Raw genomic sequence first — 26,946 nt, forward strand, 5'->3', positions numbered from 1 at the left:
CCCTGGTACTCGGGTACAACATTCCAGACGCTTTACTAACACTCTCCCCACTTGGAGAGTCAGTCCCTTTAACCTCCTGTTTGGCCCAGTTTGCAATTTCTGCGGAAGATGAACAGGAATAGCGAGAACCAATGAGAGGCTAGCTGGAGGTGTCTGGACGGGCAAATTTAACTCTCATTTCCCACCAGGAAGAGGAATTAACCAAAGGCTCAGCATGCCGGGCCGGAACCAGATTAGGGCCTGAAGCCATCCTGCGGTGTTGCGGCCAGGTCACAAGAAAGCGAGTTGAAGAAAGGAGCTCAGGGTCACTGTAATTCACAAACCTGCAGAGTTATAAATGACAGCTATCGTCCAAAAATAGACTGAAGTAAGGCTGCCAAGAGGACTTGAAAGCAGGGCAGAATTGCAGGAATCCGATTTCAGGAGGTAGACTGGAATTGCATTGAAAGCATAGGAAAAGAGGCAGAACGTCCACAATGATGCACTTGGCCAAAAAGGGCGTATGCGTTTTTTCCTGAATATATTCAGGAAAAAACGCATACGCCCTTTTTGGCCAACCAAGCAAGCTTGCAAAGGAAATCTGCACTACAATGAAGTCTCACTTCCCCCCGGTCAAAAGGGCCATCTGAAAAAAGTGTAAAATCCAGAAAGGCAGGACAGGCCATGGAGAACTGGGAGCCTTGTTATGCTGATGGGCGGGATGTAAGTTGCCAACAGACACTCGGGAGAAGTGTATGGTGTTTCCTGAAACATCTAAAAAACAAAGCAACAGAGCCTAGGGCACTGCCACTTATGGTCCTATAGCTTAGGGAAATTAAAATCAAAAAGACACAGCCACCCCAAAGTTTGGGACGCCTCTGTTTACAAGAAACTCGTTTACAGTACAAGTTCAACATCGCAGAAAGTGAAAAATGGATAAAGAAGTTGTGGTATTTACTTACAAAGCAATATACCTCAGCAATGAAATCTATGTCATCAGGCCCTTAGCATCACAATGAGTGGATTCAGGTATGATGATTCTAACTGAAATAAGTCACACAGACAAAGAAACATCATAAGATATCAGTAATACACGGAATGTAAACTTGGCTACACAGGAACTGAATTACAGAACAGAACAGGGTCTCAAATTTAGAAAACCAACTTATGCTTGCTTAAGGGGAAAGGTGAGTTGGGGTGCTGCATAAAACCAGAGATTGAAATGAGCACAGATAAAGTTCCTTAAGTCAAATATGGAATAGACAAGAGCTACTCCTTGCTCAATGAAATGGACTCAACACCGCATATTAAACGCCTAAGAATGTACCTGACTAGTAAGTATCGTAAAACCTATGGATTGCTATGTCTCCAAAAGAGAATCAAGCATGTGTACAGGGGCATTAACGCAGCAGCGATAGGATTGGAGAGGTTCGGTGAGCAAATGAAGACCCTTTGAAGTCATATTGCATGGTACCCATTACACGGGTCTCAACTCTCCAGGTTTAAGGTATTCTTCCTTCAGCTAAAACATGCATGTGGAACCCAAGTATGATCAACCATGTGAATGGGAGACGTGTTCAAATATGTCTCAGTTTTCCTCCCCTGGTACTCGGGTGCAACATTCCAGACGCTTTACTAACACTCTCCCCACTTGGAGAGTCAGTGCTTTAACCTCCTGTTTGGCCCAGTTTGCAATTTCTGCGGAAGATGAACAGGAATAGCGAGAACCAATGAGAGGCTAGCTGGAGGTGTCTGGACGGGCAAATTTAACTCTCATTTCCCACCAGGAAGAGGAAATAACCAAAGGCTCAGCATGCCGTACCGGAACCAGATTAGGCCTGAAGCCATCCTGCGGTGTTGCGGCCAGCTCAAAAGAAAGCGAGTTGAAGAAAGGAGCTCAGGGGCACTGTAATTCACAAACCTGCAGAGTTATAAATGACAGCTATGGTCCAAAAATATACTGAAGTAAGGCTGCCAAGAGGACTTGAAAGCGGGGAAGAATTGCAGGAAACCGATTTCAGGAGGTAGACTGGAATTGCATTGAAAGCATAGGAAAAGAGGCAGAACGTCCACAATGATGCACTTGGCCAAAAAGGGCGTATGCGTTTTTTCCTGAATATATTCAGGAAAAAACGCATACGCCCTTTTTGGCCAACCAAGCAAGCTTGCAAAGGAAATCTGCACTACAATGAAGTCTCACTTCCCCCCGGTCAAAAGGGCCATCTGAAAAAAATGTAAAATCCAGAAAGGCAGGACAGGCCATGGAGAACTGGGAGCCTTGTTATGCTGATGGGCGGGATGTAAATTGCCAACAACCACTCGGGAGAAGTGTATGGTGTTTCCTGAAACATCTAAAAAAGAAAGCAACAGAGCCTAGGGCACTTCCACTTATGGTCCTATAGCTTAGGGAAATTAAAATCAAAAAGACACAGCCACCCCAAAGTTTGGAACAGCTCTGTTTACAAGAACCTCGTTTACAGTACAAGTTCAACATCGCAGAAAGTGAAAAATGGATAAAGAAGTTGTGGTATTCACTTACAAAGCAATATCACTCAGCAATGAAATCTATGTCATCAGGCCCTTAGCAGCACAATGAGTGGATTTAGGTATGATGATTCTAACTGAAGTAAGTCACACAGAAAAAGAAACATCATAAGATATCAGTAATACACGGAATGGAAACTTGGCTACACAGGAACGGAATTACAGAACAGAACAGGGTCTCAAATTTAGAAAACCAACTTATGCTTGCTTAAGGGTAAAGGTGAGTTGGGGTGCTGCATAAAACCAGAGATTGAAATGAGCACAGATAAAGTTCCTTAAGCCAAATATGGAATAGACAAGAGCTACTCCTTGCTCAACGAAATGGACTCAACACCGCATATTGAACGCCTAAGAATGTACCTGACTTGTAAGTATCTTAAAACCTATGGATTGCTATGTCTCCGAAAGAGAATCAAGCATGTGTACAGGGGCATAAACGCAGCAGTGATAGGATTGGAGAGGTTCGGTGAGCAAATGAAGACCCTTTGAAGTCATATTGCATGGTACCCATTCCACGGGTTTCAACTACCCAGGTTTAAGGTATTCTTCCTTCAGCTAAAACATGCATGTGGAACCTAGAGTATGATCAACCATGTGATCGGGAGACGTGTTCAAATATGTCTCAGTTTTCCTCCCCTGGTACTCGGGTACAACATTCCAGACGCTTTACTAACACTCTCCCCACTTGGAGAGTCAGTCCCTTTAACCTCCTGTTTGGCCCAGTTTGCAATTTCTGCGGAAGATGAACAGGAATAGCGAGAACCAATGAGAGGCTAGCTGGAGGTGTCTGGACGGGCAAATTTAACTCTCATTTCCCACCAGGAAGAGGAATTAACCAAAGGCTCAGCATGCCGGGCCGGAACCAGATTAGGGCCTGAAGCCATCCTGCGGTGTTGCGGCCAGGTCACAAGAAAGCGAGTTGAAGAAAGGAGCTCAGGGGCACTGTAATTCACAAACCTGCAGAGTTATAAATGACAGCTATCGTCCAAAAATAGACTGAAGTAAGGCTGCCAAGAGGACTTGAAAGCGGGGAAGAATTGCAGGAAACCGTATTCAGGAGGTAGACTGGAATTGCATTGAAAGCATAGGAAAAGAGGCAGAACGTCCACAATGATGCACTTGGCCAAAAAGGGCGTATGCGTTTTTTCCTGAATATATTCAGGAAAAAACGCATACGCCCTTTTTGGCCAACCAAGCAAGCTTGCAAAGGAAATCTGCACTACAATGAAGTCTCACTTCCCCCCGGTCAAAAGGGCCATCTGAAAAAAGTGTAAAATCCAGAAAGGCAGGATAGGCCATGGAGAACTGGGAGCCTTGTTATGCTGATGGGCGGGATGTAAATTGCCAACAACCACTCGGGAGAAGTGTATGGTGTTTCCTGAAACATCTAAAAAACAAAGCAACAGAGCCTAGGGCACTGCCACTTATGGTCCTATAGCTTAGGGAAATTAAAATCAAAAAGACACAGCCACCCCAAAGTTTGGGACGCCTCTGTTTACAAGAAACTCGTTTACAGTACAAGTTCAACATCGCAGAAAGTGAAAAATGGATAAAGAAGTTGTGGTATTTACTTACAAAGCAATATCACTCAGCAATGAAATCTATGTCATCAGGCCCTTAGCATCACAATGAGTGGATTCAGGTATGATGATTCTAACTGAAATAAGTCACACAGAAAAAGAAACATAATAAGATATCAGTAATACACGGAATGTAAACTTGGCTACACAGGAACTGAATTACAGAACAGAACAGGGTCTCAAATTTAGAAAACCAACTTATGCTTGCTTAAGGGTAAAGGTGAGTTGGGGTGCTGCATAAAACCAGAGATTGAAATGAGCACAGATAAAGTTCCTTAAGTCAAATATGGAATAGACAAGAGCTACTCCTTGCTCAATGAAATGGACTCAACACCGCATATTAAACGCCTAAGAATGTACCTGACTAGTAAGTATCGTAAAACCTATGGATTGCTATGTCTCCGAAAGAGAATCAAGCATGTGTACAGGGGCATAAACGCAGCAGTGATAGGATTGGAGAGGTTCGGGAGCAAATGAAGACCCTTTGAAGTCATATTGCATGGTACCCATTCCACGGGTTTCAACTACCCAGGTTTAAGGTATTCTTCCTTCAGCTAAAACATGCATGTGGAACCTAGAGTATGATCAACCATGTGATCGGGAGACGTGTTCAAATATGTCTCAGTTTTCCTCCCCTGGTACTCGGGTACAACATTCCAGACGCTTTACTAACACTCTCCCCACTTGGAGAGTCAGTCCCTTTAACCTCCTGTTTGGCCCAGTTTGCAATTTCTGCGGAAGATGAACAGGAATAGCGAGAACCAATGAGAGGCTAGCTGGAGGTGTCTGGACGGGCAAATTTAACTCTCATTTCACACCAGGAAGAGGAATTGACCAAAGGCTCAGCATGCCGGGCCGGAACCAGATTAGGGCCTGAAGCCATCCTGCGGTGTTGCGGCCAGGTCACAAGAAAGCGAGTTGAAGAAAGGAGCTCAGGGGCACTGTAATTCACAAACCTGCAGAGTTATAAATGACAGCTATCGTCCAAAAATAGACTGAAGTAAGGCTGCCAAGAGGACTTGAAAGCGGGGCAGAATTGCAGGAAACCGATTTCAGGAGGTAGACTGAAATTGCATTGAAAGCATAGGAAAAGAGGCAGAACGTCCACAATGATGCACTTGGCCAAAAAGGGCGTATGCGTTTTATCCTGAATATATTCAGGAAAAAACGCATACGCCCTTTTTGGCCAACCAAGCAAGCTTGCAAAGGAAATCTGCACTACAATGAAGTCTCACTTCCCCCCGGTCAAAAGGGCCATCTTAAAAAAGTGTAAAATCCAGAAAGGCAGGATAGGCCATGGAGAACTGGGAGCCTTGTTATGCTGATGGGCGGGATGTAAATTGCCAACAACCACTCGGGAGAAGTGTATGGTGTTTCCTGAAACATCTAAAAAACAAAGCAACAGAGCCTAGGGCACTGCCACTTATGGTCCTATAGCTTAGGGAAATTAAAATCAAAAAGACACAGCCACCCCAAAGTTTGGGACGCCTCTGTTTACAAGAAACTCGTTTACAGTACAAGTTCAACATCGCAGAAAGTGAAAAATGGATAAAGAAGTTGTGGTATTTACTTACAAAGCAATATCACTCAGCAATGAAATCTATGTCATCAGGCCCTTAGCATCTCAATGAGTGGATTCAGGTATGATGATTCTAACTGAAATAAGTCACACAGAAAAAGAAACATAATAAGATATCAGTAATACACGGAATGTAAACTTGGCTACACAGGAACTGAATTACAGAACAGAACAGGGTCTCAAATTTAGAAAACCAACTTATGCTTGCTTAAGGGTAAAGGTGAGTTGGGGTGCTGCATAAAACCAGAGATTGAAATGAGCACAGATAAAGTTCCTTAAGTCAAATATGGAATAGACAAGAGCTACTCCTTGCTCAATGAAATGGACTCAACACCGCATATTAAACGCCTAAGAATGTACCTGACTAGTAAGTATCGTAAAACCTATGGATTGCTATTTCTCCAAAAGAGAATCAAGCATGTGTACAGGGGCATAAACGCAGCAGCGATAGGATTGGAGAGGTTCGGTGAGCAAATGAAGACCCTTTGAAGTCATATTGCATGGTACCCATTACACGGGTCTCAACTCTCCAGGTTTAAGGTATTCTTCCTTCAGCTAAAACATGCATGTGGAACCCAAGTATGATCAACCATGTGAACGGGAGACGTGTTCAAATATGTCTCAGTTTTCCTCCCCTGGTACTCGGGTGCAACTTTCCAGACGCTTTACTAACACTCTCCCCACTTGGAGAGTCAGTGCTTTAACCTCCTGTTTGGCCCAGTTTGCAATTTCTGCGGAAGATGAACAGGAATAGCGAGAACCAATGAGAGGCTAGCTGGAGGTGTCTGGACGGGCAAATTTAACTCTCATTTCCCACCAGGAAGAGGAAATAACCAAAGGCTCAGCGTGCCGTACCGGAACCAGATTAGGGCCTGAAGCCATCCTGCGGTGTTGCGGCCAGCTCAAAAGAAAGCGAGTTGAAGAAAGGAGCTCAGGGGCACTGTAATTCACAAACCTGCAGAGTTATAAATGACAGCTATCGTCCAAAAATATACTGAAGTAAGGCTGCCGAGAGGACTTGAAAGCGGGGAAGAATTGCAGGAAAGCGATTTCAGGAGGTAGACTGGAATTGCATTGAAAGCATAGGAAAAGAGGCAGAACGTCCACAATGATGCACTTGGCCAAAAAGGGCGTATGCGTTTTTTCCTGAATATATTCAGGAAAAAACGCATACGCCCTTTTTGGCCAACCAAGCAAGCTTGCAAAGGAAATCTGCACTACAATGAAGTCTCACTTCACCCCGGTCAAAAGGGCCATCTGAAAAAAATGTAAAATCCAGAAAGGCAGGACAGGCCATGGAGAACTGGGAGCCTTGTTATGCTGATGGGCGGGATGTAAATTGCCAACAACCACTCGGGAGAAGTGTATGGTGTTTCCTGAAACATCTAAAAAACAAAGCAACAGAGCCTAGGGCACTTCCACTTATGGTCCTATAGCTTAGGGAAATTAAAATCAAAAAGACACAGCCACCCCAAAGTTTGGAACAGCTCTGTTTACAAGAACCTCGTTTACAGTACAAGTTCAACATCGCAGAAAGTGAAAAATGGATAAAGAAGTTGTGGTATTCACTTACAAAGCAATATCACTCAGCAATGAAATCTATGTCATCAGGCCCTTAGCAGCACAATGAGTGGATTCAGGTATGATGATTCTAACTGAAATAAGTCACACAGAAAAAGAAACATCATAAGATATCAGTAATACACGGAATGTAAACTTGGCTACACAGGAACTGAATTACAGAACAGAACAGGGTCTCAAATTTAGAAAACCAACTTATGCTTGCTTAAGGGTAAAGGTGAGTTGGGGTGCTGCATAAAACCAGAGATTGAAATGAGCACAGATAAAGTTCCTTAAGCCAAATATGGAATAGACAAGAGCTACTCCTTGCTCAACGAAATGGACTCAACACCGCATATTAAACACCTAAGAATGTACCTGACTTGTAAGTATCTTAAAACCTATGGATTGCTATGTCTCCGAAAGAGAATCAAGCATGTGTACAGGGGCATAAACGCAGCAGTGATAGGATTGGAGAGGTTCGGTGAGCAAATGAAGACCCTTTGAAGTCATATTGCATGGTACCCATTCCACGGGTTTCAACTACCCAGGTTTAAGGTATTCTTCCTTCAGCTAAAACATGCATGTGGAACCTAGAGTATGATCAACCATGTGATCGGGAGACGTGTTCAAATATGTCTCAGTTTTCCTCCCCTGGTACTCGGGTACAACATTCCAGACGCTTTACTAACACTCTCCCCACTTGGAGAGTCAGTCCCTTTAACCTCCTGTTTGGCCCAGTTTGCAATTTCTGCGGAAGATGAACAGGAATAGCGAGAACCAATGAGAGGCTAGCTGGAGGTGTCGGGACGGGCAAATTTAACTCTCATTTCCCACCAGGAAGAGGAATTAACCAAAGGCTCAGCATGCCAGGCCGGAACCAGATTAGGGCCTGAAGCCATCCTGCGGTGTTGCGGCCAGGTCACAAGAAAGCGACTTGAAGAAAGGAGCTCAGGGGCACTGTAATTCACAAACCTGCAGAGTTATAAATGACAGCTATCGTCCAAAAATAGACTGAAGTAAGGCTGCCAAGAGGACTTGAAAGCGGGGCAGAATTGCGGGAAACCGATTTCAGGAGGTAGACTGGAATTGCATTGAAAGCATAGGAAAAGAGGCAGAACGTCCACAATGATGCACTTGCCAAAAAGCGTGTATGCATTTTTTCCTGAATATATTCAGGAAAAAACGCATACGCCCTTTTTGGCCAACCAAGCAAGCTTGCAAAGGAAATCTGCACTACAATGAAGTCTCACTTCCCACCGGTCAAAAGGGCCATCTGAAAAAAGTGTAAAATCCAGAAAGGCAGGACAGGCCATGGAGAACTGGGAGCCTTGTTATGCTGATGGGCGGGATGTAAATTGCCAACAACCACTCGGGAGAAGTGTATGGTGTTTCCTGAAACATCTAAAAAACAAAGCAACAGAGCCTAGGGCACTTCCACTTATGGTCCTATAGCTTAGGGAAATTAAAATCAAAAAGACACAGCCACCCCAAAGTTTGGAACGGCTCTGTTTACAAGAACCTCGTTTACAGTACAAGTTCAACATCGCAGAAAGTGAAAAATGGATAAAGAAGTTGTGGTATTCACTTACAAAGCAATATCACTCAGCAATGAAATCTATGTCATCAGGCCCTTAGCTGCACAATGAGTGGATTCAGGTATGATGATTCTAACTGAAATAAGTCACACAGAAAAAGAAACATCATAAGATATCAGTAATACACGGAATGGAAACTTGGCTACACAGGAACTGAATTACAGAACAGAACAGGGTCTCAAATTTAGAAAACCAACTTATGCTTGCTTAAGGGGAAAGGTGAGTTGGGGTGCTGCATAAAACCAGAGATTGAAATGAGCACAGATAAATTTCCTTAAGTCAAATATGGAATAGACAAGAGCTACTCCTTGCTCAACGAAATGGACTCAACACCGCATATTAAACGCCTAAGAATGTACCTGACTAGTAACTATCGTAAAACCTATGGATTGCTATGTCTCCAAAAGAGAATCAAGAATGTGTACAGGGGCATAAACGCAGCAGTGATAGGATTGGAGAGGTTCGGTGAGCAAATGAAGACCCTTTGAAGTCATATTGCATGGTACCCATTACACGGGTCTCAACTCTCCAGGTTTAAGGTATTCTTCCTTCAGCTAAAACATGCATGTGGAACCCAAGTATGATCAACCATGTGAACGGGAGACGTGTTCAAATATGTCTCAGTTTTCCTCCCCTGGTACTCGGGTGCAACATTCCAGACGCTTTACTAACACTCTCCCCACTTGGAGAGTCAGTGCTTTAACCTCCTGTTTGGCCCAGTTTGCAATTTCTGCGGAAGATGAACAGGAATAGCGAGAACCAATGAGAGGCTAGCTGGAGGTGTCTGGACGGGCAAATTTAACTCTCATTTCCCACCAGGAAGAGGAAATAACCAAAAGCTCAGCGTGCCGTACCGGAACCAGATTAGGGCGTGAAGCCATCCTGCGGTGTTGCGGCCAGCTCAAAAGAAAGCGAGTTGAAGAAAGGAGCTCAGGGGCACTGTAATTCACAAACCTGCAGAGTTATAAATGACAGCTATGGTCCAAAAATATACTGAAGTAAGGCTGCCAAGAGGACTGGAAAGCGGGGCAGAATTGCAGGAAACCGATTTCAGGAGGTAGACTGGAATTGCATTGAAAGCATAGGAAAAGAGGCAGAACGTCCACAATGATGCACTTGGCCAAAAAGGGCGTATGCGTTTTTTCCTGAATATATTCAGGAAAAAACGCATACGCCCTTTTTGGCCAACCAAGCAAGCTTGCAAAGGAAATCTGCACTACAATGAAGTCTCACTTCCCCCCGGTCAAAAGGGCCATCTGAAAAAAGTGTAAAATCCAGAAAGGCAGGACAGGCCATGGAGAACTGGGAGCCTTGTTATGCTGATGGGCGGGATGTAAATTGCCAACAGACACTCGGGAGAAGTGTATGGTGTTTCCTGAAACATCTAAAAAACAAAGCAACAGAACCTAGGGCACTTCCACTTATGGTCCTATAGCTTAGGGAAATTAAAATCAAAAAGACACAGCCACCCCAAAGTTTGGAACGGCTCTGTTTACAAGAACCTCGTTTACAGTACAAGTTCAACATCGCAGAAAGTGAAAAATGGATAAAGAAGTTGTGGTATTTAGTTACAAAGCAATATCACTCAGCAATGAAATCTGTGTCATCAGGCCCTTAGCAGCACAATGAGTGGATTCAGGTATGATGATTCTAACTGAAATAAGTCACACAGAAAAAGAAACATCATAAGATATCAGTAATACACGGAATGGAAACTTGGCTACACAGGAACTGAATTACAGAACAGAACAGGGTCTCAAATTTAGAAAACCTACTTATGCTTGCTTAAGGGTAAAGGTGAGTTGGGGTGCTGCATAAAACCAGAGATTGAAATGAGCACAGATAAAGTTCCTTAGGCCAAATATGGAATAGACAAGAGCTACTCCTTGCTCAACGAAATGGACTCAACACCGCATATTAAACGCCTAAGAATGTACCTGACTAGTAAGTATCTTAAAACCTATAGATTGCTATGTCTCCGAAAGAGAATCAAGCATGCGTACAGGGGCATAAACGCAGCAGTGATAGGATTGGAGAGGTTCGGTGAGCAAATGAAGACCCTTTGAAGTCATATTGCATGGTACCCATTCCACGGGTTTCAACTACCCAGGTTTTAGGTATTCTTCCTTCAGCTAAAACATGCATGTGGAACCCAGAGTATGATCAACCATGTGATCGGGAGACGTGTTCAAATATGTCTCAGTTTTCCTCCCCTGGTACTCGGGTGCAACATTCCAGACGCTTTACTAACACTCTCCCCACTTGGAGAGTCAGCGCCTTTAACCTCCTGTTTGGCCCAGTTTGCAATTTCTGCGGAAGATGAACAGGAATAGCGAGAACCAATGAGAGGCTAGCTGGAGGTGTCTGGACGGGCAAATTTAACTCTCATTTCCCACCAGGAGGAGGAAATAACCAAAGGCTCAGCGTGCCGTGCCAGAACCAGATTAGGGCCTGAAGCCATCCTGCGGTGTTGCGGCCAGGTCACAAGAAAGCGAGTTGAAGAAAGGAGCTCAGGGGCACTGTAATTCACAAACCTGCAGAGTTATAAATTACAGCTATCGTCCAAAAATAGACTGAAGTAAGGCTGCCAAGAGGACTTGAAAGCGGGGCAGAATTGCAGGAAACCGATTTCAGGAGGTAGACTGGAATTGCATTGAAAGCATAGGAAAAGAGGCAGAACGTCCACAATGATGCATTTGGTCAAAAAGGGCGTATGCGTTTTTTCCTGAATATATTCAGGAAAAAACGCATACGCCCTTTTTGGCCAACCAAGCAAGCTTGCAAAGGAAATCTGCACTACAATGAAGTCTCACTTCCCCCCGGTCAAAAGGGCCATCTGAAAAAAGTGTAAAATCCAGAAAGGCAGGACAGGCCATGGAGAACTGGGAGCCTTGTTATGCTGATGGGCGGGATGTAAATTGCCAACAACCACTCGGGAGAAGTGTATGGTGTTTCCTGAAACATCTAAAAAACAAAGCAACAGAGCCTAGGGCACTTCCACTTATGGTCCTATAGCTTAGGGAAATTAAAATCAAAAAGACACAGCCACCCCAAAGTTTGGAACGGCTCTGTTTACAAGAACCTCGTTTACAGTACAAGTTCAACATCGCAGAAAGTGAAAAATGGATAAAGAAGTTGTGGTATTCACTTACAAAGCAATATCACTCAGCAATAAAATCTGTGTCATCAGGCCCGTAGCAGCACAATGAGTGGATTCAGGTATGATGATTCTAACTGAAATAAGTCACACTGAAAAAGAAACATCATAAGATATCAGTAATACACGGAATGGAAACTTGGCTACACAGGAACTGAATTACAGAACAGAACAGGGTCTCAAATTTAGAAAACCAACTTATGCTTGCTTAAGGGGAAAGGTGAGTTGGGGTGCTGCATAAAACCAGAGATTGAAATAGGCACAGATAAAGTTCCTTAAGCCAAATATGGAATAGACAAGAGCTACTCCTTGCTCAACGAAATGGACTCAACACCGCATATTAAACGCCTAAGAATGTACCTGACTTGTAAGTATCTTAAAACCTATGGATTGCTATGTCTCCGAAAGAGAATCAAGCATGTGTACAGGGGCATAAACGCAGCAGTGATAGGATTGGAGAGGTTCGGTGAGCAAATGAAGACCCTTTGAATTCATATTGCATGGTACCCATTCCACGGGTTTCAACTACCCAGGTTTAAGGTATTCTTCCTTCAGCTAAAACATGCATGTGGAACCTAGAGTATGATCAACCATGTGATCGGGAGACGTGTTCAAATATGTCTCAGTTTTCCTCCCCTGGTACTCGGGTGCAACATTCCAGACGCTTTACTAACACTCTCCCCACTTGGAGAGTCAGTCCCTTTAACCTCCTGTTTGGCACAGTTTGCAATTTCTGCGGAAGATGAACAGGAATAGCGAGAACCAATGAGAGGCTAGCTGGAGGTGTCTGGACGGGCAAATTTAACTCTCATTTCCCACCAGGAAGAGGAATTAACCAAAGGCTCAGCATGCCGGGCCGGAACCAGATTAGGGCCTGAAGCCATCCTGCGGTGTTGCGGCCAGGTCACAAGAAAGCGAGTTGAAGAAAGGAGCTCAGGGGCACTGTAATTCACAAACCTGCAGAGTTATAAATGACAGCTATCGTCCAAAAATAGACTGAAGTAAGGCTGCCAAGAGGACTTGAAAGCGGGGCAGAATTGCGGGAAACCGATTTCAGGAGGTAGACTGGAATTGCATTGAAAGCATAGGAAAAGAGGCAGAACGTCCACAATGATGCACTTGGACAAAAAGGGTGTATGCGTTTTTTCCTGAATATATTCAGGAAAAAACTCATACGCCCTTTTTGGCCAACCAAGCAAGCTTGCAAAGGAAATCTGCACTACAATGAAGTCTCACTTCCCTCCGGTCAAAAGGGCCATCTGAAAAAAGTGTAAAATCCAGAAAGGCAGGACAGGCCATGGAGAACTGGGAGCCTTGTTATGCTGATGGGCGGGATGTAAATTGCCAACAACCACTTGGGAGAAGTGTATGGTGTTTCCTGAAACATCTAAAAAACAAAGCAACAGAGCCTAGGGCACTTCCACTTATGGTCCTATAGCTTAGGGAAATTAAAATCAAAAAGACACAGCCACCCCAAAGTTTGGAACGGCTCTGTTTACAAGAACCTCGTTTACAGTACAAGTTCAACATCGCAGAAAGTGAAAAATGGATAAAGAAGTTGTGGTATTCACTTACAAAGCAATATCACTCAGCAATGAAATCTATGTCATCAGGCCCGTAGCAGCACAATGAGTGGATTCAGGTATGATGATTCTAACTGAAATAAGTCACACAGAAAAAGAAACATCATAAGATATCAGTAATACACGGAATGTAAACTTGGCTACACAGGAACTGAATTACAGAACAGAACAGGGTCTCAAATTTAGAAAACCTACTTATGCTTGCTTAAGGGTAAAGGTGAGTTGGGGTGCTGCATAAAACCAGAGATTGAAATGAGCACAGATAAAGTTCCTTAGGCCAAATATGGAATAGACAAGAGCTACTCCTTGCTCAACGAAATGGACTCAACACCGCATATTAAACGCCTAAGAATGTACCTGACTAGTAAGTATCTTAAAACCTATAGATTGCTATGTCTCCGAAAGAGAATCAAGCATGCGTACAAGGGCATAAACGCAGCAGTGATAGGATTGGAGAGGTTCGGTGAGCAAATGAAGACCCTTTGAAGTCATATTGCATGGTACCCATTCCACGGGTTTCAACTACCCAGGTTTAAGGTATTCTTCCTTCAGCTAAAACATGCATGTGGAACCTAGAGTATGATCAACCATGTGATCGGGAGACGTGTTCAAATATGTCTCAGTTTTCCTCCCCTGGTACTCGGGTACAACATTCCAGACGCTTTACTAACACTCTCCCCACTTGGAGAGTCAGTCCCTTTAACCTCCTGTTTGGCACAGTTTGCAATTTCTGCGGAAGATGAACAGGAATAGCGAGAACCAATGAGAGGCTAGCTGGAGGTGTCTGGACGGGCAAATTTAACTCTCATTTCCCACCAGGAAGAGGAATTAACAAAAGGCTCAGCATGCCGGGCCGGAACCAGATTAGGGCCTGAAGCCATCCTGCGGTGTTGCGGCCAGGTCACAAGAAAGCGAGTTGAAGAAAGGAGCTCAGGGGCACTGTAATTCACAAATCTGCAGAGTTATAAATGACAGCTATCGTCCAAAAATAGACTGAAGTAAGGGTGCCAAGAGGACTTGAAAGCGGGGCAGAATTGCGGGAAACCGATTTCAGGAGGTAGACTGGAATTGCATTGAAAGCATAGGAAAAGAGGCAGAACGTCCACAATGATGCACTTGGCCAAAAAGGGCGTATGCGTTTTTTCCTGAATATATTCAGGAAAAAACGCATACGCCCTTTTTGGCCAACCAAGCAAGCTTGCAAAGGAAATCTGCACTACAATGAAGTCTCACTTCCCCCCGGTCAAAAGGGCCATCTGAAAAAAGTGTAAAATCCAGAAAGGCAGGACAGGCCATGGAGAACTGGGAGCCTTGTTATGCTGATGGGCGGGATGTAAATTGCCAACAACCACTCGGGAGAAGTGTATAGTGTTTCCTGAAACATCTAAAAAACAAAGCAACAGAGCCTAGGGCACTTCCACTTATGGTCCTATAGCTTAGGGAAATTAAAATCAAAAAGACACAGCCACCCCAAAGTTTGGAACGGCTCTGTTTACAAGAACCTCGTTTACAGTACAAGTTCAACATCGCAGAAAGTGAAAAATGGATAAAGAAGTTGTGGTATTCACTTACAAAGCAATATCACTCAGCAATGAAATCTATGTCATCAGGCCCTTAGCAGCACAATGAGTGGATTCAGGTATGATGATTCTAACTGAAATAAGTCACACAGAAAAAGAAACATCATAAGATATCAGTAATACACGGAATGTAAACTTGGCTACACAGGAACTGAATTACAGAACAGAACAGGGTCTCAAATTTAGAAAACCAACTTATGCTTGCTTAAGGGTAAAGGTGAGTTGGGGTGCTGCATAAAACCAGAGATTGAAATGAGCACAGATAAATTTCCTTAAGTCAAATATGGAATAGACAAGAACTACTCCTTGCTCAACGAAATGGACTCAACACCGCATATTAAACGCCTAAGAATGTACCTGACTAGTAAGTATCGTAAAACCTATGGATTCCTATGTCTCCAAAAGAGAATCAAGCATATGTACAGGGGCATAAACGCAGCAGTGATAGGATTGGAGAGGTTCGGTGAGCAAATGAAGACCCTTTGAAGTCATATTGCATGGTACCCATTACACGGGTCTCAACTCTCCAGGTTTAAGGTATTCTTCCTTCAGCTAAAACATGCATGTGGAACCCAAGTATGATCAACCATGTGAACGGGAGACGTGTTCAAATATGTCTCAGTTTTCCTTCCCTGGTACTCGGGTGCAACATTCCAGACGCTTTACTAACACTCTCCCCACTTGGAGAGTCAGTGCTTTAACCTCCTGTTTGGCCCAGTTTGCAATTTCTGCGGAAGATGAACAGGAATAGCGAGAACCAATGAGAGGCTAGCTGGAGGTGTCTGGACGGGCAAATTTAACTCTCATTTCCCACCAGGAAGAGGAAATAACCAAAAGCTCAGCGTGCCGTACCGGAACCAGATTAGGGCCTGAAGCCATCCTGCGGTGTTGCGGCCAGCTCAAAAGAAAGCGAGTTGAAGAAAGGAGCTCAGGGGCACTGTAATTCACAAACCTGCAGAGTTATAAATGACAACTATGGTCCAAAAATATACTGAAGTAAGGCTGCCAAGAGGACTGGAAAGCGGGGCAGAATTGCAGGAAACCGATTTTAGGAGGTAGACTGGAATTGCATTGAAAGCATAGGAAAAGAGGCAGAACGTCCACAATGATGCACTTGGCCAAAAAGGGCGTATGCGTTTTTTCCTGAATATATTCAGGAAAAAACGCATACGCCCTTTTTGGCCAACCAAGCAAGCTTGCAAAGGAAATCTGCACTACAATGAAGTCTCAATTCCCCCCGGTCAAAAGGGCCATCTGAAAAAAGTGTAAAATCCAGAAAGGCAGGACAGGCCATGGAGAACTGGGAGCCTTGTTATGCTGATGGGCGGGATGTAAATTGCCAACAGACACTCGGGAGAAGTGTATGGTGATTCCTGAAACATCTAAAAAACAAAGCAACAGAACCTAGGGCACTTCCACTTATGGTCCTATAGCTTAGGGAAATTAAAATCAAAAAGACACAGCCACCCCAAAGTTTGGAACGGCTCTGTTTACAAGAACCTCGTTTACAGTACAAGTTCAACATCGCAGAAAGTGAAAAATGGATAAAGAAGTTGTGGTATTTACTTACAAAGCAATATCACTCAGCAATGAAATCTGTGTCAGCAGGCCCTTAGCAGCACAATGAGTGGATTCAGGTATGATGATTCTAACTGAAATAAGTCACACAGAAAAAGAAACATCATAAGATATCAGTAATACACGGAATGTAAACTTGGCTACACAGGAACTGAATTACAGAACAGAACAGGGTCTCAAATTTAGAAAACCTACTTATGCTTGCTTAAGGGTAAAGGTGAGTTGGGGTGCTGCATAAAACCAGAGATTGAAATGAGCACAGATAAAGTTCCTTAGGCCAAATATGGAATAGAGAAGAGCTACTCCTTGCTCAATGAAATGGACTCAACACCGCATATTAAACGCCTAAGAATGTACCTGACTAGTAAGTATCTTAAAACCTATGGATTGCTATGTCTCCGAAAGAGAATCAAGCATGCGTACAGGGGCATAAACGCAGCAGTGATAGGATTGGAGAGGTTCGGTGAGCAAATGAAGACCCTTTGAAGTCATATTGCATGGTACCCATTACACGGGTCTTAACTCTCCAGGTTTAAGGTATTCTTCCTTCAGCTAAAACATGCATGTGGAACCCAAGAATGATCAACCATGTGAACGGGAGACGTGTTCAAATATGTCTCAGTTTTCCTCCCCTGGTACTCGGGTGCAACATTCCAGACGCTTTACTAACACTCTCCCCACTTGGAGAGTCAGTCCCTTTAACCTCCTGTTTGGCCCAGTTTGCAATTTCTGCGGAAGATGAACAGGAATAGCGAGAACCAATGAGAGGCTAGCTGGAGGTGTCTGGACGGGCAAATTTAACTCTCATTTCACACCAGGAAGAGGAATTGACCAAAGGCTCAGCATGCCGGGCCGGAACCAGATTAGGGCCTGAAGCCATCCTGCGGTGTTGCGGCCAGGTCACAAGAAAGCGAGTTGAAGAAAGGAGCTCAGGGGCACTGTAATTCAGAAACCTGCAGAGTTATAAATGACAGCTATCGTCCAAAAATAGACTGAAGTAAGGCTGCCAAGAGGACTTGAAAGCGGGGCAGAATTGCAGGAAACCGATTTCAGGAGGTAGACTGAAATTGCATTGAAAGCATAGGAAAAGAGGCAGAACGTCCACAATGATGCACTTGGCCAAAAAGGGCGTATGCGTTTTTTCCTGAATATATTCAGGAAAAAACGCATACGCCCTTTTTGGCCAACCAAGCAAGCTTGCAAAGGAAATCTGCACTACAATGAAGTCTCACTTCCCCCCGGTCAAAAGGGCCATCTTAAAAAAGTGTAAAATCCAGAAAGGCAGGATAGGCCATGGAGAACTGGGAGCCTTGTTATGCTGATGGGCGGGATGTAAATTGCCAACAACCACTCGGGAGAAGTGTATGGTGTTTCCTGAAACATCTAAAAAACAAAGCAACAGAGCCTAGGGCACTGCCACTTATGGTCCTATAGCTTAGGGAAATTAAAATCAAAAAGACACAGCCACCCCAAAGTTTGGGACGCCTCTGTTTACAAGAAACTCGTTTACAGTACAAGTTCAACATCGCAGAAAGTGAAAAATGGATAAAGAAGTTGTGGTATTTACTTACAAAGCAATATCACTCAGCAATGAAATCTATGTCATCAGGCCCTTAGCATCTCAATGAGTGGATTCAGGTATGATGATTCTAACTGAAATAAGTCACACAGAAAAAGAAACATAATAAGATATCAGTAATACACGGAATGTAAACTTGGCTACACAGGAACTGAATTACAGAACAGAACAGGGTCTCAAATTTAGAAAACCAACTTATGCTTGCTTAAGGGTAAAGGTGAGTTGGGGTGCTGCATAAAACCAGAGATTGAAATGAGCACAGATAAAGTTCCTTAAGTCAAATATGGAATAGACAAGAGCTACTCCTTGCTCAATGAAATGGACTCAACACCGCATATTAAACGCCTAAGAATGTACCTGACTAGTAAGTATCGTAAAACCTATGGATTGCTATTTCTCCAAAAGAGAATCAAGCATGTGTACAGGGGCATAAACGCAGCAGCGATAGGATTGGAGAGGTTCGGTGAGCAAATGAAGACCCTTTGAAGTCATATTGCATGGTACCCATTACACGGGTCTCAACTCTCCAGGTTTAAGGTATTCTTCCTTCAGCTAAAACATGCATGTGGAACCCAAGTATGATCAACCATGTGAACGGGAGACGTGTTCAAATATGTCTCAGTTTTCCTCCCCTGGTACTCGGGTGCAACTTTCCAGACGCTTTACTAACACTCTCCCCACTTGGAGAGTCAGTGCTTTAACCTCCTGTTTGGCCCAGTTTGCAATTTCTGCGGAAGATGAACAGGAATAGCGAGAACCAATGAGAGGCTAGCTGGAGGTGTCTGGACGGGCAAATTTAACTCTCATTTCCCACCAGGAAGAGGAAATAACCAAAGGCTCAGCGTGCCGTACCGGAACCAGATTAGGGCCTGAAGCCATCCTGCGGTGTTGCGGCCAGCTCAAAAGAAAGCGAGTTGAAGAAAGGAGCTCAGGGGCACTGTAATTCACAAACCTGCAGAGTTATAAATGACAGCTATCGTCCAAAAATATACTGAAGTAAGGCTGCCGAGAGGACTTGAAAGCGGGGAAGAATTGCAGGAAAGCGATTTCAGGAGGTAGACTGGAATTGCATTGAAAGCATAGGAAAAGAGGCAGAACGTCCACAATGATGCACTTGGCCAAAAAGGGCGTATGCGTTTTTTCCTGAATATATTCAGGAAAAAACGCATACGCCCTTTTTGGCCAACCAAGCAAGCTTGCAAAGGAAATCTGCACTACAATGAAGTCTCACTTCACCCCGGTCAAAAGGGCCATCTGAAAAAAATGTAAAATCCAGAAAGGCAGGACAGGCCATGGAGAACTGGGAGCCTTGTTATGCTGATGGGCGGGATGTAAATTGCCAACAACCACTCGGGAGAAGTGTATGGTGTTTCCTGAAACATCTAAAAAACAAAGCAACAGAGCCTAGGGCACTTCCACTTATGGTCCTAAAGCTTAGGGAAATTAAAATCAAAAAGACACAGCCACCCCAAAGTTTGGAACAGCTCTGTTTACAAGAACCTCGTTTACAGTACAAGTTCAACATCGCAGAAAGTGAAAAATGGATAAAGAAGTTGTGGTATTCACTTACAAAGCAATATCACTCAGCAATGAAATCTATGTCATCAGGCCCTTAGCAGCACAATGAGTGGATTCAGGTATGATGATTCTAACTGAAATAAGTCACACAGAAAAAGAAACATCATAAGATATCAGTAATACACGGAATGTAAACTTGGCTACACAGGAACTGAATTACAGAACAGAACAGGGTCTCAAATTTAGAAAACCAACTTATGCTTGCTTAAGGGTAAAGGTGAGTTGGGGTGCTGCATAAAACCAGAGATTGAAATGAGCACAGATAAAGTTCCTTAAGCCAAATATGGAATAGACAAGAGCTACTCCTTGCTCAACGAAATGGACTCAACACCGCATATTAAACACCTAAGAATGTACCTGACTTGTAAGTATCTTAAAACCTATGGATTGCTATGTCTCCGAAAGAGAATCAAGCATGTGTACAGGGGCATAAACGCAGCAGTGATAGGATTGGAGAGGTTCGGTGAGCAAATGAAGACCCTTTGAAGTCATATTGCATGGTACCCATTCCACGGGTTTCAACTACCCAGGTTTAAGGTATTCTTCCTTCAGCTAAAACATGCATGTGGAACCTAGAGTATGATCAACCATGTGATCGGGAGACGTGTTCAAATATGTCTCAGTTTTCCTCCCCTGGTACTCGGGTACAACATTCCAGACGCTTTACTAACACTCTCCCCACTTGGAGAGTCAGTCCCTTTAACCTCCTGTTTGGCCCAGTTTGCAATTTCTGCGGAAGATGAACAGGAATAGCGAGAACCAATGAGAGGCTAGCTGGAGGTGTCTGGACGGGCAAATTTAACTCTCATTTCCCACCAGGAAGAGGAATTAACCAAAGGCTCAGCATGCCGGGCCGGAACCAGATTAGGGCCTGAAGCCATCCTGCGGTGTTGCGGCCAGGTCACAAGAAAGCGACTTGAAGAAAGGAGCTCAGGGGCACTGTAATTCACAAACCTGCAGAGTTATAAATGACAGCTATCGTCCAAAAATAGACTGAAGTAAGGCTGCCAAGAGGACTTGAAAGCGGGGCAGAATTGCGGGAAACCGATTTCAGGAGGTAGACTGGAATTGCATTGAAAGCATAGGAAAAGAGGCAGAACGTCCACAATGATGCACTTGCCAAAAAGGGTGTATGCATTTTTTCCTGAATATATTCAGGAAAAAACGCATACGCCCTTTTTGGCCAACCAAGCAAGCTTGCAAAGGAAATCTGCACTACAATGAAGTCTCACTTCCCACCGGTCAAAAGGGCCATCTGAAAAAAGTGTAAAATCCAGAAAGGCAGGACAGGCCATGGAGAACTGGGAGCCTTGTTATGCTGATGGGCGGGATGTAAATTGCCAACAACCACTCGGGAGAAGTGTATGGTGTTTCCTGAAACATCTAAAAAACAAAGCAACAGAGCCTAGGGCACTTCCACTTATGGTCCTATAGCTTAGGGAAATTAAAATCAAAAAGACACAGTCACCCCAAAGTTTGGAACGGCTCTGTTTACAAGAACCTCGTTTACAGTACAAGTTCAACATCGCAGAAAGTGAAAAATGGATAAAGAAGTTGTGGTATTCACTTACAAAGCAATATCACTCAGCAATGAAATCTATGTCATCAGGCCCTTAGCTGCACAATGAGTGGATTCAGGTATGATGATTCTAACTGAAATAAGTCACACAGAAAAAGAAACATCATAAGATATCAGTAATACACGGAATGGAAACTTGGCTACACAGGAACTGAATTACAGAACAGAACAGGGTCTCAAATTTAGAAAACCAACTTATGCTTGCTTAAGGGGAAAGGTGAGTTGGGGTGCTGCATAAAACCAGAGATTGAAATGAGCACAGATAAATTTCCTTAAGTCAAATATGGAATAGACAAGAGCTACTCCTTGCTCAACGAAATGGACTCAACACCGCATATTAAACGCCTAAGAATGTACCTGACTAGTAACTATCGTAAAACCTATGGATTGCTATGTCTCCAAAAGAGAATCAAGAATGTGTACAGGGGCATAAACGCAGCAGTGATAGGATTGGAGAGGTTCGGTGAGCAAATGAAGACCCTTTGAAGTCATATTGCATGGTACCCATTACACGGGTCTCAACTCTCCAGGTTTAAGGTATTCTTCCTTCAGCTAAAACATGCATGTGGAACCCAAGTATGATCAACCATGTGAACGGGAGACGTGTTCAAATATGTCTCAGTTTTCCTCCCCTGGTACTCGGGTGCAACATTCCAGACGCTTTACTAACACTCTCCCCACTTGGAGAGTCAGTGCTTTAACCTCCTGTTTGGCCCAGTTTGCAATTTCTGCGGAAGATGAACAGGAATAGCGAGAACCAATGAGAGGCTAGCTGGAGGTGTCTGGACGGGCAAATTTAACTCTCATTTCCCACCAGGAAGAGGAAATAACCAAAAGCTCAGCGTGCCGTACCGGAACCAGATTAGGGCGTGAAGCCATCCTGCGGTGTTGCGGCCAGCTCAAAAGAAAGTGAGTTGAAGAAAGGAGCTCAGGGGCACTGTAATTCACAAACCTGCAGAGTTATAAATGACAGCTATGGTCCAAAAATATACTGAAGTAAGGCTGCCAAGAGGACTGGAAAGCGGGGCAGAATTGCAGGAAACCGATTTCAGGAGGTAGACTGGAATTGCATTGAAAGCATAGGAAAAGAGGCAGAACGTCCACAATGATGCACTTGGCCAAAAAGGGCGTATGCGTTTTTTCCTGAATATATTCAGGAAAAAACGCATACGCCCTTTTTGGCCAACCAAGCAAGCTTGCAAAGGAAATCTGCACTACAATGAAGTCTCACTTCCCCCCGGTCAAAAGGGCCATCTGAAAAAAGTGTAAAATCCAGAAAGGCAGGACAGGCCATGGAGAACTGGGAGCCTTGTTATGCTGATGGGCGGGATGTAAATTGCCAACAGACACTCGGGAGAAGTGTATGGTGTTTCCTGAAACATCTAAAAAACAAAGCAACAGAACCTAGGGCACTTCCACTTATGGTCCTATAGCTTAGGGAAATTAAAATCAAAAAGACACAGCCACCCCAAAGTTTGGAACGGCTCTGTTTACAAGAACCTCGTTTACAGTACAAGTTCAACATCGCAGAAAGTGAAAAATGGATAAAGAAGTTGTGGTATTTAGTTACAAAGCAATATCACTCAGCAATGAAATCTGTGTCATCAGGCCCTTAGCAGCACAATGAGTGGATTCAGGTATGATGATTCTAACTGAAATAAGTCACACAGAAAAAGAAACATCATAAGATATCAGTAATACACGGAATGGAAACTTGGCTACACAGGAACTGAATTACAGAACAGAACAGGGTCTCAAATTTAGAAAACCTACTTATGCTTGCTTAAGGGTAAAGGTGAGTTGGGGTGCTGCATAAAACCAGAGATTGAAATGAGCACAGATAAAGTTCCTTAGGCCAAATATGGAATAGACAAGAGCTACTCCTTGCTCAACGAAATGGACTCAACACCGCATATTAAACGCCTAAGAATGTACCTGACTAGTAAGTATCTTAAAACCTATAGATTGCTATGTCTCCGAAAGAGAATCAAGCATGCGTACAGGGGCATAAACGCAGCAGTGATAGGATTGGAGAGGTTCGGTGAGCAAATGAAGACCCTTTGAAGTCATATTGCATGGTACCCATTCCACGGGTTTCAACTACCCAGGTTTTAGGTATTCTTCCTTCAGCTAAAACATGCATGTGGAACCCAGAGTATGATCAACCATGTGATCGGGAGACGTGTTCAAATATGTCTCAGTTTTCCTCCCCTGGTACTCGGGTGCAACATTCCAGACGCTTTACTAACACTCTCCCCACTTGGAGAGTCAGCGCCTTTAACCTCCTGTTTGGCCCAGTTTGCAATTTCTGCGGAAGATGAACAGGAATAGCGAGAACCAATGAGAGGCTAGCTGGAGGTGTCTGGACGGGCAAATTTAACTCTCATTTCCCACCAGGAGGAGGAAATAACCAAAGGCTCAGCGTGCCGTGCCAGAACCAGATTAGGGCCTGAAGCCATCCTGCGGTGTTGCGGCCAGGTCACAAGAAAGCGAGTTGAAGAAAGGAGCTCAGGGGCACTGTAATTCACAAACCTGCAGAGTTATAAATTACAGCTATCGTCCAAAAATAGACTGAAGTAAGGCTGCCAAGAGGACTTGAAAGCGGGGCAGAATTGCAGGAAACCGATTTCAGGAGGTAGACTGGAATTGCATTGAAAGCATAGGAAAAGAGGCAGAACGTCCACAATGATGCATTTGGTCAAAAAGGGCGTATGCGTTTTTTCCTGAATATATTCAGGAAAAAACGCATACGCCCTTTTTGGCCAACCAAGCAAGCTTGCAAAGGAAATCTGCACTACAATGAAGTCTCACTTCCCAACGGTCAAAAGGGCCATCTGAAAAAAGTGTAAAATCCAGAAAGGCAGGACAGGCCATGGAGAACTGGGAGCCTTGTTATGCTGATGGGCGGGATGTAAATTGCCAACAACCACTCGGGAGAAGTGTATGGTGTTTCCTGAAACATCTAAAAAACAAAGCAACAGAGCCTAGGGCACTTCTACTTATGGTCCTATAGCTTAGGGAAATTAAAATCAAAAAGACACAGCCACCCCAAAGTTTGGAACGGCTCTGTTTACAAGAACCTCGTTTACAGTACAAGTTCAACATCGCAGAAAGTGAAAAATGGATAAAGAAGTTGTGGTATTCACTTACAAAGCAATATCACTCAGCAATAAAATCTGTGTCATCAGGCCCGTAGCAGCACAATGAGTGGATTCAGGTATGATGATTCTAACTGAAATAAGTCACACTGAAAAAGAAACATCATAAGATATCAGTAATACACGGAATGGAAACTTGGCTACACAGGAACTGAATTACAGAACAGAACAGGGTCTCAAATTTAGAAAACCAACTTATGCTTGCTTAAGGGGAAAGGTGAGTTGGGGTGCTGCATAAAACCAGAGATTGAAATAGGCACAGATAAAGTTCCTTAAGCCAAATATGGAATAGACAAGAGCTACTCCTTGCTCAACGAAATGGACTCAACACCGCATATTAAACGCCTAAGAATGTACCTGACTTGTAAGTATCTTAAAACCTATGGATTGCTATGTCTCCGAAAGAGAATCAAGCATGTGTACAGGGGCATAAACGCAGCAGTGATAGGATTGGAGAGGTTCGGTGAGCAAATGAAGACCCTTTGAATTCATATTGCATGGTACCCATTCCACGGGTTTCAACTACCCAGGTTTAAGGTATTCTTCCTTCAGCTAAAACATGCATGTGGAACCTAGAGTATGATCAACCATGTGATCGGGAGACGTGTTCAAATATGTCTCAGTTTTCCTCCCCTCGTACTCGGGTACAACATTCCAGACGCTTTACTAACACTCTCCCCACTTGGAGAGTCAGTCCCTTTAACCTCCTGTTTGGCCCAGTTTGCAATTTCTGCGGAAGATGAACAGGAATAGCGAGAACCAATGAGAGGCTAGCTGGAGGTGTCTGGACGGGCAAATTTAACTCTCATTTCCCACCAGGAAGAGGAATTAACCAAAGGCTCAGCATGCCGGGCCGGAACCAGATTAGGGCCTGAAGCCATCCTGCGGTGTTGCGGCCAGGTCACAAGAAAGCGAGTTGAAGAAAGGAGCTCAGGGGCACTGTAATTCACAAACCTGCAGAGTTATAAATGACAGCTATCGTCCAAAAATAGACTGAAGTAAGGCTGCCAAGAGGACTTGAAAGCAGGGCAGAATTGTAGGAAACCGATTTCAGGAGGTAGACTGGAATTGCATTGAAAGCATAGGAAAAGAGGCAGAACGTCCACAATGATGCACTTGGCCAAGAAGGGCGTATGCGTTTTTTCCTGAATATATTCAGGAAAAAATGCATACGCCCTTTTTGGCCAACCAAGCAAGCTTGCAAAGGAAATCTGCACTACAATGAAGTCTCACTTCCCCCCGGTCAAAAGGGCCATCTGAAAAAAGTGTAAAATCCAGAAAGGCAGGACAGGCCATGGAGAACTGGGAGCCTTGTTATGCTGATGGGCGGGATGTAAATTGCCAACAGACACTCGGGAGAAGTGTATGGTGTTTCCTGAAACATCTAAAAAACAAAGCAACAGAGCCTAGGGCACTTCCACTTATGGTCCTATAGCTTAGGGAAATTAAAATCAAAAAGACACAGCCACCCCAAAGTTTGGAACGGCTCTGTTTACAAGAACCTCGTTTACAGTACAAGTTCAACATCGCAGAAAGTGAAAAATGGATAAAGAAGTTGTGGTATTTACTTACAAAGCTATATCACTCAGCAATGAAATCTATGTCATCAGGCCCTTAGCAGCACAATGAGTGGATTCAGGTATGATGATTCTAACTGAAATAAGTCACACAGAAAAAGAAACATCATAAGATATCACTAATACACGGAATGTAAACTTGGCTACACAGGAACTGAATTACAGAACAGAACAGGGTCTCAAATTTAGAAAACCAACTTATGCTTGCTTAAGGGTAAAGGTGAGTTGGGGTGCTGCATAAAACCAGAGATTGAAATGAGCACAGATAAAGTTCCTTAAGTCAAATATGGAATAGACAAGAGCTACTCCTTGCTCAATGAAATGGACTCAACACCGCATATTAAACGCCTAAGAATGTACCTGACTAGTAATTATCGTAAAACCTATGGATTGCTATTTCTCCAAAAGAGAATCAAGCATGTGTACAGGGGCATAAACGCAGCAGTGATAGGATTGGAGAGGTTCGGTGAGCAAATGAAGACCCTTTGAAGTCATATTGCATGGTACCCATTCCACGGGTTTCAACTACCCAGGTTTAAGGTATTCTTCCTTCAGCTAAAACATGCATGTGGAACCTAGAGTATGATCAACCATGTGATCGGGAGACGTGTTCAAATATGTCTCAGTTTTCCTCCCCTGGTACTCGGGTGCAACATTCCAGACGCTTTACTAACACTCTCCCCACTTGGAGAGTCAGTCCCTTTAACCTCCTGTTTGGCCCAGTTTGCAATTTCTGC

Source organism: Stenella coeruleoalba, assembly GCF_951394435.1.
Source record: "Stenella coeruleoalba genome assembly, chromosome: 6".
Lineage (NCBI taxonomy): Eukaryota > Metazoa > Chordata > Mammalia > Artiodactyla > Delphinidae > Stenella > Stenella coeruleoalba.